Consider the following 13,552-nt stretch of genomic DNA (forward strand, 5'->3'; position numbering starts at 1 on the left):
GGGGGCTCGGCTTTCCGAGACGGCGACGTCGCGCGCGAAGTGTTCCGCCGCGCCATGCTTCCAGCCGACCGGGCTGAATTCCAGACCTTTACGCTGGAGGAGGTCGTCGACCAAACCTACTGCAACACTGCTCGGGTAAGTTACTCTCTCATCTTACCTATAGTCATTAATGTTTTCTTCATTTTGACTTATAGTTGCTTCCTCTGCAGCATATCCACGAAATTGATACCCTAGTATTCATCGCCTCGGAATGCGAGGAGGAGTCTCGGCGGCTCTGCAGGCAACTGGAGCCGGCCAAGGAAAAGATCGCCGAGCTGGAGGCCGCGCTGGCGGAGGCAGTGGCGCGGAGGGAGGCTACCGAGGCCGGTCGGCGAGCCGTCGTCGACGAACTTGAAGAGGAGAGGCCCGCACACTCCTTGACAAGATCAGCACTGCGCGCCTCCGAAGCGCGTCTTGCCGAGGCCCGCTCTGAAGCCGCCGGCCAGAAGTACGAGGGCGGGGTCCTCCGCCTAAGGGTCGAGCAGCTCGAGGCCCGAGAAAGAAGGGCGCTCGAGCGAGCTGAGAATGCCGTGGAACTCTTCAAAGAGTCGGAGGAGTTCCGCGACATGTTGGAGGAGGAGACCGTGGACGGGTTCCTCCGGGGCTTCGAAAATTTTCGAAGGCAAATGGCTCGGTATTGCCCCCAGTACGATCTGTCTGGGATTCGGCCAAAGTCGGGATTTGGCGATGATTTTGGTTTGCCCTCCACACTTGAGGACGAGGAGGAGGCTGACGAAATCGAGGTCGGAGGACAAGTTGCCGAACTGGAGGCTGTCGGGGGAGAGCCATTGGTTCGAGGGGCTCCTACTGGGGAAGCTGCCGGGAGAGTTACTGAGACTGCTGGCGGAGTTTCTTCTGAACCTACCGCGGGGGGTCCCGAGCCGAATCCCGTCGAGGATCCCCAGGTGATCGTGGTGGACGATCCTGGCGCCGATGAGGCTGCAGCCCCCTAGGACTTGCCTTTCTTTTGTTATTGTTGTTGTTTTTTTTTTGTAAGCGAGGCGGCCTTCAAACTTGTTGTTCGGCCGACCCTCAATTTTGTACTCCAGCCCTCGGGCTTTTTATTAATAAAAGAATATTCTTTGTCGATTACTCCAGCCTTCTCTTTTTTTTTGCACAATAATTTCTCATAGGTTTCTGAATTCGGCTAAGCTCTCAGGCTCGAGCTCCGTAGACTTAGGTTCGAGACATTTTCACTAAGCTATTAGACTTAGCCCCGATAAGGACAGACCTTGAGGGATTTTGCTACGTCCTTGAGCTCGGCCAGGTTCACAAACCTTAGTTCCGCGGGGCTAAGTGCCAACAAGCCCTTAAGTTCGGCCTTTGGACCCCGACAGGGTTCCGTCAGGCCCGCTGGTTTGCCTTTCGAGAAACTCAGCTAAGCTTTTTGAATTTGGCTATCCGATCGCGGGCTTACGAGAGGTTTCGGGGTCAGTCTTCGAGGAGACTGCAGGTCGAAACGGCGTTGTTGTTGGGTCAGTCTCTTAGTTGAGGTACCAACGAATGGGGCAAAGATGCCTTGGCACTTCCAAGCTCAACTAGAGTATTACAGGTCGGGGCCGTCACTGTGGGCCGGCGCCGACCTTTCAGTGTTTGGGCTTAGCCGGGTCCCCACTCGGAGGGGGCTATATAGATCAACATGGAGATTAACAAGGAGGATGCGGACGAGGTCGGTGGGATCTCGGCCTTAGATTTACCCAGAGAAGGGTCCCGATTTTGGTCGGGGAAAATCTCGGGTTTACTCGGGATCTTGCCGGCGGTATGTGAGTGAACAAATGAAATGGAGTAGGTGCCGAGTAGGAGGTACCTCTCGCGCCTTTGAGAGCGAGCGCCCCGTGTTGAAGCGGGCCGCTTTGTTTCTTGATCAGCTTTTGGGGGCGTCCTTTGGCTTGGGGTCCGTTTCGGGAACATCGGCGAACCGGGAGATGCTGCTTTTGTCGGAGATTTTAGCGGGTGTTTTTTCGTTGTCGCTGTCATGTATCCCGAGGGGCCGCAAAGGCGCTATCCCCGGTCTTCCGAGGTTGAGGGAGCTCAGGCTTGCTATCGAACTGGGGGTACTTTCCGAGGTCGAGGGAGTTCGGGACTCTACGGTCGACTCACGAGGCATCCCGACCTTAGTCGAGGTATCGAGCATGAGGCCGAGGGAGCTTGGGCTCGCCATCGACCTAGTGGCGCTTCCCGAGGTCGAGGAAGTTTGAGACTCTACGGTCGACACACGGGGCATCCCGACCTTAGTCGAGAAATCGTGCGCCACGTCGAGGGGTCTGGAAACGCATTGTCGACTTGCGACGCTTCCCGAGGTCGCGGGAGTTTGGGACTCTACGGTCGACACACGGGGCATCCCGACCTTAGTCGAGAAATCGTGCGCTAGGTCGAGGGGTCTGGGAACGCACTGTCGACCTGCGATGCTTTCCGAGGTCGAGAGAGTTTGGGACTCTACGGTCGACACACGGGGCATCCCGAACTTAGTCGAGGAATCGTACGCAAGGTCGAGGGGTCTGGGAACGCACCGTCGACCTGCGACGCTTCTCGAGGTCGGGGGAGTTTGGGACTCTACGGTCGACACACGGGGCATCCCGAAGTTAGTCGGGATTTCGAGCATGAGGCCGAGGGAGCTTGGGCTCGCCGTCGACCTAGTGGCGCTTCCTGAGGTCGAGGGAGTTTGAGACTCTACGGTCGACTCACGGGGCATCCCAAACTTAGTCGAGGAATCTGAGGATAACAAATGTCCCAATATTAGGAGAGACATAACATAATCATTATGAGGAGGTAAATCATTGTAAGGAGGAGACAGGATTCATGTTCCTGATCACCAGGGACCCCTTAGGCTTTTACTGATAATACATTTGTAGATTCTCGGAATTCCAGCTTCGTGGAATAGGGGTTCCTTCGAGAGACTCTAATTTGTATGCTCCGGATCGTTGTACTCGGGCGATTCGGTACGGTCCTTCCCAGTTTGGGGCGAGCTTTCCTCGCTCGGTGGGCTGAGAAGCTTCGGCTCTCCTGAGGACGAGATCTCTTACCTTGAAGAGCTTGGGCTTGACTCTGGAGTTGTAGTACTGGGCCGTTTTCTGCTGGTACCTTGCCATGCGGACTCGGACGACCTCTCTTGTTTCTTCGACGAGGTCCAAGTTATTCCTGAGTCGAGAAGAGTTGGAGTCGACGTCGTAGTGTTCCACTCTCGAGGAGGGGAGGCCGATTTCGAGCGGGATAACGGCCTCCGTCTCGTATGCTAGGTTGAAGGGGGTCTCGCCCGTGGGTAACCGGAATGTAGTTCGGCACCCCCAAACCTATGTTTTGCTAGTCCTCAAGCAAAATAAAACTAGAAAAGAAGAATTTTAACTCACTTTCGCAGGCATCGCGGTTACATTTACCATATGTAACAAGGCTTTAAACCCCTAGGTTACCCTAGTGGACGAGTTGTAGTCTCGTGAGGATTTTCAGTGAAGATACCCACAAACTTTAATAAATCATTTATCATAATTGTTATTATTAATTTCTTTTCTTTTTTTTCTTTTTTTTAAATAAATTGATCTATGAGGTGAAAATCAAATTCCAAATGCATACTGGCTAAGAATTTCGAAAACTCTCTTCTTCTTTTTTTTTTCTTAAATCAAATTTAAGATACATAAATGATAAGAATTTCAAAGCACACATGGTTTTATTTACTAAGTCAGCCCAAATCCTAGGTCAAGATGCAATTCAAGTTGAAGTCATTAAGTTTCCGTTAGGAAGTTGTAAGACTTATTTATACTGGAGTGCTTGGTGAAATCTGGACCATACACAAGCTAAGGGTTCAGATCAACAAAATATTGCAAAGACTAGTAGTTTCCAAGGATTGGTCGAAAGGACCTGTTCACTGATTCAAAATCATTTTATCTGCAGGATTTCGAGAGTTGTGGATATTTACTTTAGTACCTCACGGGCTTTATCTGTAATATTCCAGTTTACTCGAATTTTTACAATGACGGCTTTCACACTATTGTCTTTTTCAAGGTCAATACAGTTTTTTTTTTCTTTTTTCTTTTTATATATATATTGTGCACTTTTACTCTTGTGGTGATTTCTCCGTGTAACGAGCAATCAGTCGACAACTCTCACACCAGTTGGTATAAGGTGTCGGGCATCAAGACTCCCCTACGGACTTATGCTCAGAGTCCTCATCACAAGCCCACCTGACCTTTGACAATAGGTAGCCCTTTTCGATGTTCCTGACTAAATCCATTATTATTGATGATTTTTTTTTTTGGATTAGATAAGTATGATTCATCAGGGTCCAAGGTTGCTACTATACTATCAATATAATGTCGAGCCTAGACCTTAGAAGTGTCGGCCAGTGTGTAGTGAAATTCCGAAGTATTAATTAGCTTACAACTCCCTAAGAGAGACTTAATGAAAAGAACTTAAATTTGTATTACTTCCGACTAGTCATTGGGCTTTTTAGATTTTATATACCTTGTGTGTTTAGCATTCTCGCATTAATGTATAGAAATGAGGTTTTTTTTTTAAAAAAAAAATTTTAAATTTTTTTTATTTATTATTATTATTTTATAAAAAATGAAAATGAACACATTTTTTTAAAAGATATTTTTATTTTTTTATTTTTTTAATTTCTTTTGATAAACCTGATATTATGAAGTGAAAACGAATGCAAGAGATGTAAACAAAACAAAAAATGAAAAAAATAAAAAAAAAATATTTAAAAATACCGCCAAACCTAAACCTAACATTGTCCTCAATGTTTAAAGAAATCTAAGAGAATTGGGTTGCCTCCCAACAAGCGCTAAGTTTATTGTCTTCAGCCAGACACGGTGCATCCTTAATTATTTTGATAAACAGAGTTCGTCAAATTAAGGGATTCGATCAATTGCCCATCGGTAACACAGTCCACATAAGGTTTTAACCTTTGACCATTGACTTTTAAAATATGTCCACCATTGAGGTGTTGGATCTCTACTGCACCATAAGGAAAAACCTTTTTCACTACGAATGGTCCATCCCACCTAGAACGAAGTTTACCCGGGAAGAGTCGCAACTTTGAATTGAACAGCCAAACCTTTTGACCAGGTTCGAAGGACTTACGGTTAATATTTTTATCATGAAAAGCCTTAGTCCTTGCTTTATAAATTTTAGCATTTTCATAAGTCTCATTGCGCAATTCTTCAAGTTCACTTAGTTGGAGTTTTCGGTGAGGACCAGCTACTGCCATATCTAAGTTAAACTTTTTGATAGCCCAGAAAGCTCTATGTTCAAGTTCTACCGGTAAGTGACAAGCTTTTCCAAAAACTAATCGGTAGGGAGACATGCCAATAGGAGTTTTGTAAGCAGTACGATAGGCCCAGAGTGCATCATTTATCCTTTGAGACCAATCTTTCCTATCGAAACGTACCGTTTTCTCTAAGATGTGTTTTAACTCTCTATTGGACACCTCGACTTGTCCACTCGTTTGGGGATGATATGGGGTAGCAACTTTGTAGGTGATGTTATATTTGCGAGCCAAAGCCTCGAAAGACCGGTTGCAAAAATGAGATCCCCCATCACTAATGATGGCTCGGGGTGTGCCAAAACGACAAAAGATGTTTTCATGTAAAAATTTAATCACAACCTTGTGGTCATTAGTTTTAGTGGCGACAGCTTCTACCCATTTTGAAACATAATCAACCCCTACAAGAATATATTCGAAACCAAAGGATGGTGGAAAAGGGCCCATAAAGTCAATACCCCAGACATCAAATATTTCTACAATTAAAATAGGATTGAGAGGCATCATATCTCTACGGGAGATGGTACCCATCCGTTGGCACCGTTCACAAGTTTGGCAAAAGTTTTGGGCATCTTTGAAAAGAGTGGGCCAATAAAATCCACTCTGTAAAACTTTTGCTGCAGTTTTTCTATCCCCAAAATGTCCCCCACAAGCTTGTGAATGGCAGAATGAAAGAATACTTTGAAATTCGCATTCGGGGACACATCGACGGATTACTTGATCGGGACAATACTTAAATAGATCGGGATCATCCCAATAATAGAACTTTACTTGTGAAAAGAATCGGTTCTTGTCTTGAGTTGACCAATCATCAGGAATTCGTCCTATGGCAAGGTAATTTACTATGTTTGCAAACCATGGCGTTTTCATTCCTTGTACCCCAAATAATTGTTCATCTGGGAAAGCATCATGTAAGGGTGAGGTATTCTTAGAGGGCTCAAGAAGAATCCTAGATAAGTGGTCTGCTACGACATTTGCAGTTCCTTTCTTGTCACGGATTTCTAGGTCAAATTCTTGTAGTAAAAGAATCCATCGGATCAGACGGGGTTTGGTGTCCTTCTTTGCAAGAAGGTGTCGAAGGGCAGCATGATCAGTGAATACGGTAACCTTGGATCCTAATAGGTAAGATCGAAACTTGTCTAGCGCGAATACTACAGCTAGCAATTCTTTCTCAGTGGTGGTGTAGTTCAATTGTGCATCTGAGAGTGCTTTACTAGCGTAGTAGATGACATGAGGTACCTTATCTAACCGTTGCCCTAAAACTGCCCCAATGGCATAGTCGGATGCGTCACACATTAATTCAAATGGAAGGGTCCAATTAGGGGGCCGTATGATAGGTGCAGTGGTCAATTTCGAGCGAAGATTTTCAAATGCCTCCTCGCATGCTTTATCAAAGACAAAGGGAGTGTCCTTGGCCAGAAGATCGCACAAGGGTTTGGAAATCTTACTGAAATCCTGAATGAAGCGACGGTAGAAACCAGCATGGCCAAGGAATGATCGGATTTGTTTCACAGTTTTGGGTGGGGGGAGATTGGAAATAAGATCGACTTTGGCTTTATCTACTTCAATGCCCCTCTTGGACACGACGTGTCCTAAAACTATGCCTTCTTGAACCATGAAATGGCTCTTTTCCCAACTTAATACTAGGTTGGTCTCCTTACATCTTTTCAAAACTAAGGTCAAATTGTTCAGACAATCATCAAAAGATAGGCCAAAAACTGAGAAATCATCAGTGAACACTTCTAGAAAGTTTTCCACCATATCTGAAAAAATGGCTGTCATGCATCGTTGAAAGGTTGCGGGTGCATTGCATAGTCCAAAAGGCATCCTCCTATATGCAAACGTCCCAAATGGGCAAGTAAAGGTGGTTTTCTCTTGATCGTCCGGGTAAACAGGTACTTGATTATATCCAGAATAACCATCTAAGAAACAGTAGAAACCTTGACCAGCCAACCGTTCCAAAATTTGATCTATGAAAGGTAGAGGGAAATGGTCCTTCCTAGTCATTGAATTAAGTTTTCTGTAGTCAATGCATACGCGCCAACCCGTGGTTGTGCGTGTTTGTATCAATTCTCCTTTCGTATTTTCAACCACAGTGATACCTGATTTCTTGGGTACCACTTGTGTCGGACTCACCCACTTACTATCAGAAATTGGATAAATGATTCCGGCATCTAATAACTTCACCACTTCTTTCTTGACTACCTCCTTCATATTAGGGTTGAGTCTTCTTTGCATTTCTCGGGTGGGCTTTGCATCATCTTCGAGATGAATTCGATGCATGCAAACAGAGGGGTCAACCCCTTTCAAATCGGCTACAGACCATCCTATGGCATGTTTATTCTCTTCTAGCACCCTTAAAAGTTTACCCTCCTGTTCAGTAGATAAGTTGGCTGCGATGATTACAGGGAGGCTATCTTCTGGTCCTAGAAAGGCATACTTAAGATTTGTCGGAAGTGGCTTCAACTCAAGTTTAGGTGGAGAATCAATGGAAGGACAAAGTGGTGTGCTAGCAATGGGGGGAAGAGGTTCAGGTCGGATCTTCCAAGGAAGGGAACTCATAGGAGATTGATTATCGAGTAAGATGTTAACTTCTTCTACGGTCTTGTCTATATCAAAGTTGTCAATGTCAAAATGGGCCAAACATGCCTCTAAGGGATCATTTGCTAAGATATAGGGAAGGGCGTTCTCTACAAGATCATCCATTTCGTCAATTAGGCAACACTCGTCTTCCCTCACATGTTGGTCAGCGGCATGAAATACATTCAACTTAATTTTCATGTTCCCAAATGATATATCCATTGCCCCAGTTCTACAGTTAATACAGGCATTGGCTGTAGCTAAAAAGGGACGACCAAGAATCACAGGGATTTGTTTTTTTATGTTGGGCACATGTTCCATATCAAGGACGATAAAATCTACTGGAAAATAGAATTTGTCTACCTTGACAAGAACATCTTCAATCATCCCCCGTGGTATCTTCACAGATCGATCAGCCAATTGTAAGGACACCGAGGTAGGTTTTAATTCACCTAACCCAAATTTTTCATAGACTGAATAGGGTAAAAGATTCACACTTGCCCCTAGATCTAAAAGTGCTCGATCAATGGAGTTATCTCCTATGACACAGGAAATAGTGGGAGCGCCAGGATCTTTGAATTTTGGAGGGGTGTTGTGTTGGAGAATCGAACTTACCTGTTCAGTAAGTAGGACCTTTTTAGGCACATGTGTCCTAGATTTCCGCTTTTGGGTGCAAAGATCTTTGAGAAATTTGGCATAGGAGGGAACTTGTTTGATGGCATCAAGGAGTGGGAGGTTGATTTTAACTTGTTTGAAGACCTCCATCATCTCTTCTAATGAAGTTCCCTTCTTGCCAAAGGGAGAGGGTGCATTAAGTGCTTCAGAGAATGGACCCTTTGGAATGTGGGTTGTGGCAGATGGTGGACTAGCTGAAGAAGGTTTTGGGTTTTCATGTGATACATTCTTCTCTTCTTCATCTCCTTCCTTATTGTTACCCTTCCTAACCTTATTATCTATTATACGTCCACTCCTTAGGGTAGTCAAAGCATTAGCTTGCTCATGATTTAGTCGAGTTTCTTGAGCCACGTATTGTCCCCTAGGATTACTCATTGGTTGACTTGGAAGCTTACCTTCCTCTCGCTTGTTTAATGCAGTAGCTAGTTGACCCATTTGGGATTCTAGCTTAGCAATTGATTGCGTGTGAGAGTGCAATAGTTGTGTGTTTGCCTCCAAACCTTGAAGGGCAGTCAACACCTTCTCCTCAAAGGCTGTATTTCTTTGGGTTGGAGGAGGAGGATGCTGAAATTGAGTTGAGGGACGGTAGGGATGAAAATTCTGAGGGTTTTGAAAATTTTGGGAGAAGGGTTGGGAGGTATTAGAAGCTTGCTGCCTCCAAGAAAAATTTGGATGATTCCGCCATCCCGGATTATATGTATTGGAAAATGGATCATTACCCGGTCTGGGCTGTGTTTGGGCAGCATTGATGTGTTCTTGCACGAGTTTGGGATATTGGGGTGCTGAGGGGCACTCATGAATAGGATGCGATGGGCTAGAACAGATAGCACACACTTGTGCTTGGGAAGAGCTAACGACATGTCCTCCTATCATTAGTTGGTCAATCTTATGGGACAATGCATCTACCTTGCTAGACAGGTCCATAGAATGACTTATTTCACAAATGGCCCCTTTTCTTTGAAAATTCGGGGATGCTTGACGAGAACATGAAGCATGGTGGAGGGAGTTTTCATTAAGATTTTCAAATAGTTGCCATGCTTCATGCTCATTTCGAAGCATGAAAGTCCCCTCGCATGCAGCATCGATCATCTGACGGTTTCGTTCCGTCAAACCGTCATAGAAACATTGCACTAGCTGCCACTTAGGTATTTGATGATGAGGGCATTTACGGATTAGGTCCCGAAATCTCTTCCAAGTTTCATGAAATTCTTCTTCCTCGGTTTGGGAGAAGCTTGTAATGGCACGTCTAAACTGGTTAGTTCTTCCTATAGGAAAGTATTTTTTAAGAAATTCTTGTTGCATTTGATCCCAAGAACGAATTCAGTTAGCTTCTAAAGAATTCAGCCATTGTTTGGCTCTATCTTTAAGGGAGAAGGGGAATAACCTAAGTTTCAGGGCATCATCAGTGAAGTTCTGAATCTTGACAGTGGTGCAAATCTCAAGAAATTCATCTAAATATTTGTATGGGTCTTCGTTGGTGAGCCCATAAAAAGATGGGAGCATTTGGATCACACTAGACTTTATTTCATATTGTACAGCTGCTACCTCAGGTAATCGAATGCAAGATGGGGAAGTGTAAATAGTGGGAGTAAAGTACTTTCTCAGGAGTTTGGGTTGTTCTTCAGCCATCTTAAGAGGTGGGGATGATCCTAATGTTTTGATCTTAGCTCGAATGTTCCTAAGGGTTCGTTCTATTTCAGGGTCAAAAGGTAATAGGTTTTGTACTCTAGAACGACTACCGTGCATACACTAGTACTCGATCAATTAAGCATGCAAAGAGAGAAAAGCATATCAATCCTAGTCTTTGTCCTAAAATCACTAGACAGCTCCTAACTGGTTTGAAGAGGGCACCTAAGCCTCCAATCCGGTCTAATAAACCGAGTTGACCAGGTAAGCTCCCAGGTAAGTGGAGGGGTCACGATGCGTTCGCAAAGGTTCCACTTAAAACCCACTTGCCTCGAACAGATGAACTGTCTCCCTTATAGGGACAAAGCTTGCCTAGACATCAACTAAGCCACAGAGCGAAATTGGTGCAACTTTCGGCGATCTTCGTCCTATTGAGCTCGAATGTCCCTAGGGGCCAATGTCTAATTGATTTTAATTAAAGTGACACTATATGAGATTGAGTTCACCTAAATTGGGCAAGAGTCCGGTGATGAAATCCGGCTCTTATCTTGTTGGGGTGATTGCCCTTACTATGTGTGGATCAATTTGTGTATGTGTATCAAGCATGCATTCACACTTTTGCTGAAATTGAAATCAAACAATCACCACAAAATTTCAAGCTAATAATTAATTTAAATAAGAAAGGTTTAGAGGTTACCAAAGGGAATTTTTCCAGCAATTTAATTTTTTTTTTTTAGGCAAACCTCTACAGCATTCCTTTTTTTCCTTCGATTCCTGATCAAATAAGATCAAAAGAAAATTTTTTTAAAAAAAAAATTAGTAGAAGAGAAAAAAAAATAAGAAAAGTAACAATAATAGAAAATAATTTTTTTTTTATTTATATATTTTTTTGAAAGTTTTTTTTAAATTAATTAATTTTTTTTAATGATAGGAAAAATAACTATGCTAGCAATCCCCGGCAACGGCGCCAAAAATTGATGGGTTATTTCAATTTCAAAAATAAACCACGCAATAGCACGTATCCTGTAGGATAGTGATTACGGGTGTCGGTCCACAGGGATTGAAGAATAAGTTATTTTTCTTTTAAAAATAAATCAAAAAGAAGGATTTGCTAACTTGATTTAACTAAATTAAACTATGAGTACGGATTGGAATTTATCAGAGTAAATAGATCTAGGGTTTGGAATCCACCACATAGCATTGCATCAAGGATTGTGTTCTTAATTTTTGTCTTTTGGAGAGGCATGCAATTTTGGCTACAAGCCTTTTAAAATAAAAGCATAAAGAGTGTTAGGAAGATCCATCTTCGGTGTAGCATGAAGTGTCTACCTAAGTATGCTAATCTAGGATGCAGCACACTTCATCTTCCTAGGCATGGATCATCTTAGACTACTTTAGCAAACATGATTAGTAACTAGCATGCTCGAAATTTAAATATCATAAAGAAATATTTCATTGAAAATAAGAATTTAAACAAGCTCCAAAATAATAAAAAAGTAAGAACTACAATTGCCCTGATACATTGCTAGGGCTTCATCCAGCCCTAGATTGGATGCTTAGCCAAGCATGGCTTCCGGACGACCTCCCATCTTCAAATAAAATTGATCAACTCCCATTATTCCCAAAATATCAAAACTATTCTCTTTCCTCCCCTTTTTCTCTCTTTTTTTATTTCTTTTTCTCTCTTTTCTTTCGGCTGGTGTCTTCTTTTCTTCACCGAAACAGGGGTCTCCCCTGTTTCTTTCTTCTCAACCGACCTCCCCTTTCCAAGCTGATGGCCACCCTCTTTATACCCATTCTCCCCCTTGATGGATCCACTGAGAGCGCGCTGGAGATGCGGATGTGAGATCACGGGATGCCCGGACGCGGAGGAGCCTGGGATCACGGAGAGGAACTGGGGATTCACGGTCTGATTGTTGATCCAACGCACGGCTCAGTTGGTGCGGGAGGAGGTCATTGAAGAGTGATCCATGGAAGGAGCCGATCTCGGCCGTGGTGGAAGCTGGGATCACGGAAAGAAGGCTGGGCTCTTGATGCGGCTCGGAATGCACGCGGTTGATGGCGGAGCTAGATCTCGGCTGCGGGCTGCGTCACCGGCGGAGGAAGAGGCGGAGATGCTGGGATTTTGACTGCTAGGAGTGGATCGTTGATCTCGGAGGAGAAGACGCGGGCTGTGATGGCGAAGGGGCTGGATCTCCGCTGCTGGGAAGAGTCGACCGCACGGGCACGGTGGGCACGCGGCTGATTGCGGTGGTGCTGATCGCTCCGAATGGCCGTTGTGCGGAGGCGGAGGCGAAGGCGCAGGCGGAGGAACGGGAGGTTGGCCGCACCGCGTGGAGGATTTCTTAGGCGACGCCATCTCGTGGCTGGAACGGGAGAATCGACAGGAATCTCGGCCGTGATGCACTGCGGGGGAGGGGGGGAAGAAGATAAACAGTGAACTCATTTGTTATCATATATTTTTTTTGTAACACTGTTCATATGAACAGTGTTTTCACGGGACACTGTTCATATGAACAGTGTTTTCAGTGATTGTTCTCATTATTTTTTTTTCTTGTTTTAAATTTATCAATTTTATATGAAGGCAGGTAATGAATTGGTTGGGAATTGACTTTGGGTTTGAGGTGGGTCATGATCGTTGATTTGCTTGAACTTACTCTCGAGCCCAATGTCGTTTAAATTTAATTTTTGCTAAACTGCTTCAGACCGGACTCAACAAGGCTAAAAGCAGGACCGTGACTTAATAAGAGGGTTAATCAAATATTTTCCTATACAATTATAACTTTTAATCTAATCAAGACCAAAGCCCATTTAATTATAACCTTAGCCGGGTCAACACAATCTCCTTATATGTTTTTTTCTATAGTTTTCATGAAAGATTGCAATTAAGAGAGAGACAAGTTCAGAATCTAGTTTAAGAGAATAATTACCATATTTTAAACTTACTTCAATGTTTGTTCAATTTCATGGTAAAATATGTATTTATCAGTTTAAAAATATTGATAAGTGCTATGGAAAGGTAACTAAATTATAAATTATTAAGCACTTATCAGTATGCCTAGAGGACGTTGTACAGATCGTCGACCCACTGTCCTTTGGACCGATCAAGCCTGGCCTTGAGCCCCTGCAAAATGGTTCGGTTTGTTACCTCAGTTTCTCCGTTTGTTTGGGGATGGGCGACCGAGGTGAAGCGGTGGTCAATGCCGAGTTCGGAGCAGAATTTTCTGAAGTGGATGTTGTTAAACTGACGGTCGTTGTCAGATATAAGGATACGGGAGAGTCCGAATCTGCAGATTATGGATTTCCAAACAAAGTCCCGCATTTTTTGCTCGGTGATTCGGGCCACAGGTTCGGCTTCGACCCATTTGG

At 44.1% G+C, this 13,552-nt stretch overlaps 1 non-coding gene across 1 annotated transcript; it reads left to right on the forward strand.

Moving 5' to 3' along the window:
* The first annotated feature begins 9,704 nt into the window (after positions 1 to 9,704).
* Positions 9,705 to 9,810, forward strand: LOC120110044 (small nucleolar RNA R71). Its single transcript, XR_005510823.2, has one exon. It is a non-coding gene; the product is annotated as a small nucleolar RNA R71 (small nucleolar RNA).
* The last annotated feature ends 3,742 nt before the right edge of the window (positions 9,811 to 13,552 follow it).

Source organism: Phoenix dactylifera, chromosome 3, assembly GCF_051530095.1.
Source record: "Phoenix dactylifera cultivar Ajwa chromosome 3, Ajwa_hap1_PhDact_Kaust_v1.1, whole genome shotgun sequence".
In the NCBI taxonomy this organism is placed as follows: domain Eukaryota; kingdom Viridiplantae; phylum Streptophyta; class Magnoliopsida; order Arecales; family Arecaceae; genus Phoenix; species Phoenix dactylifera.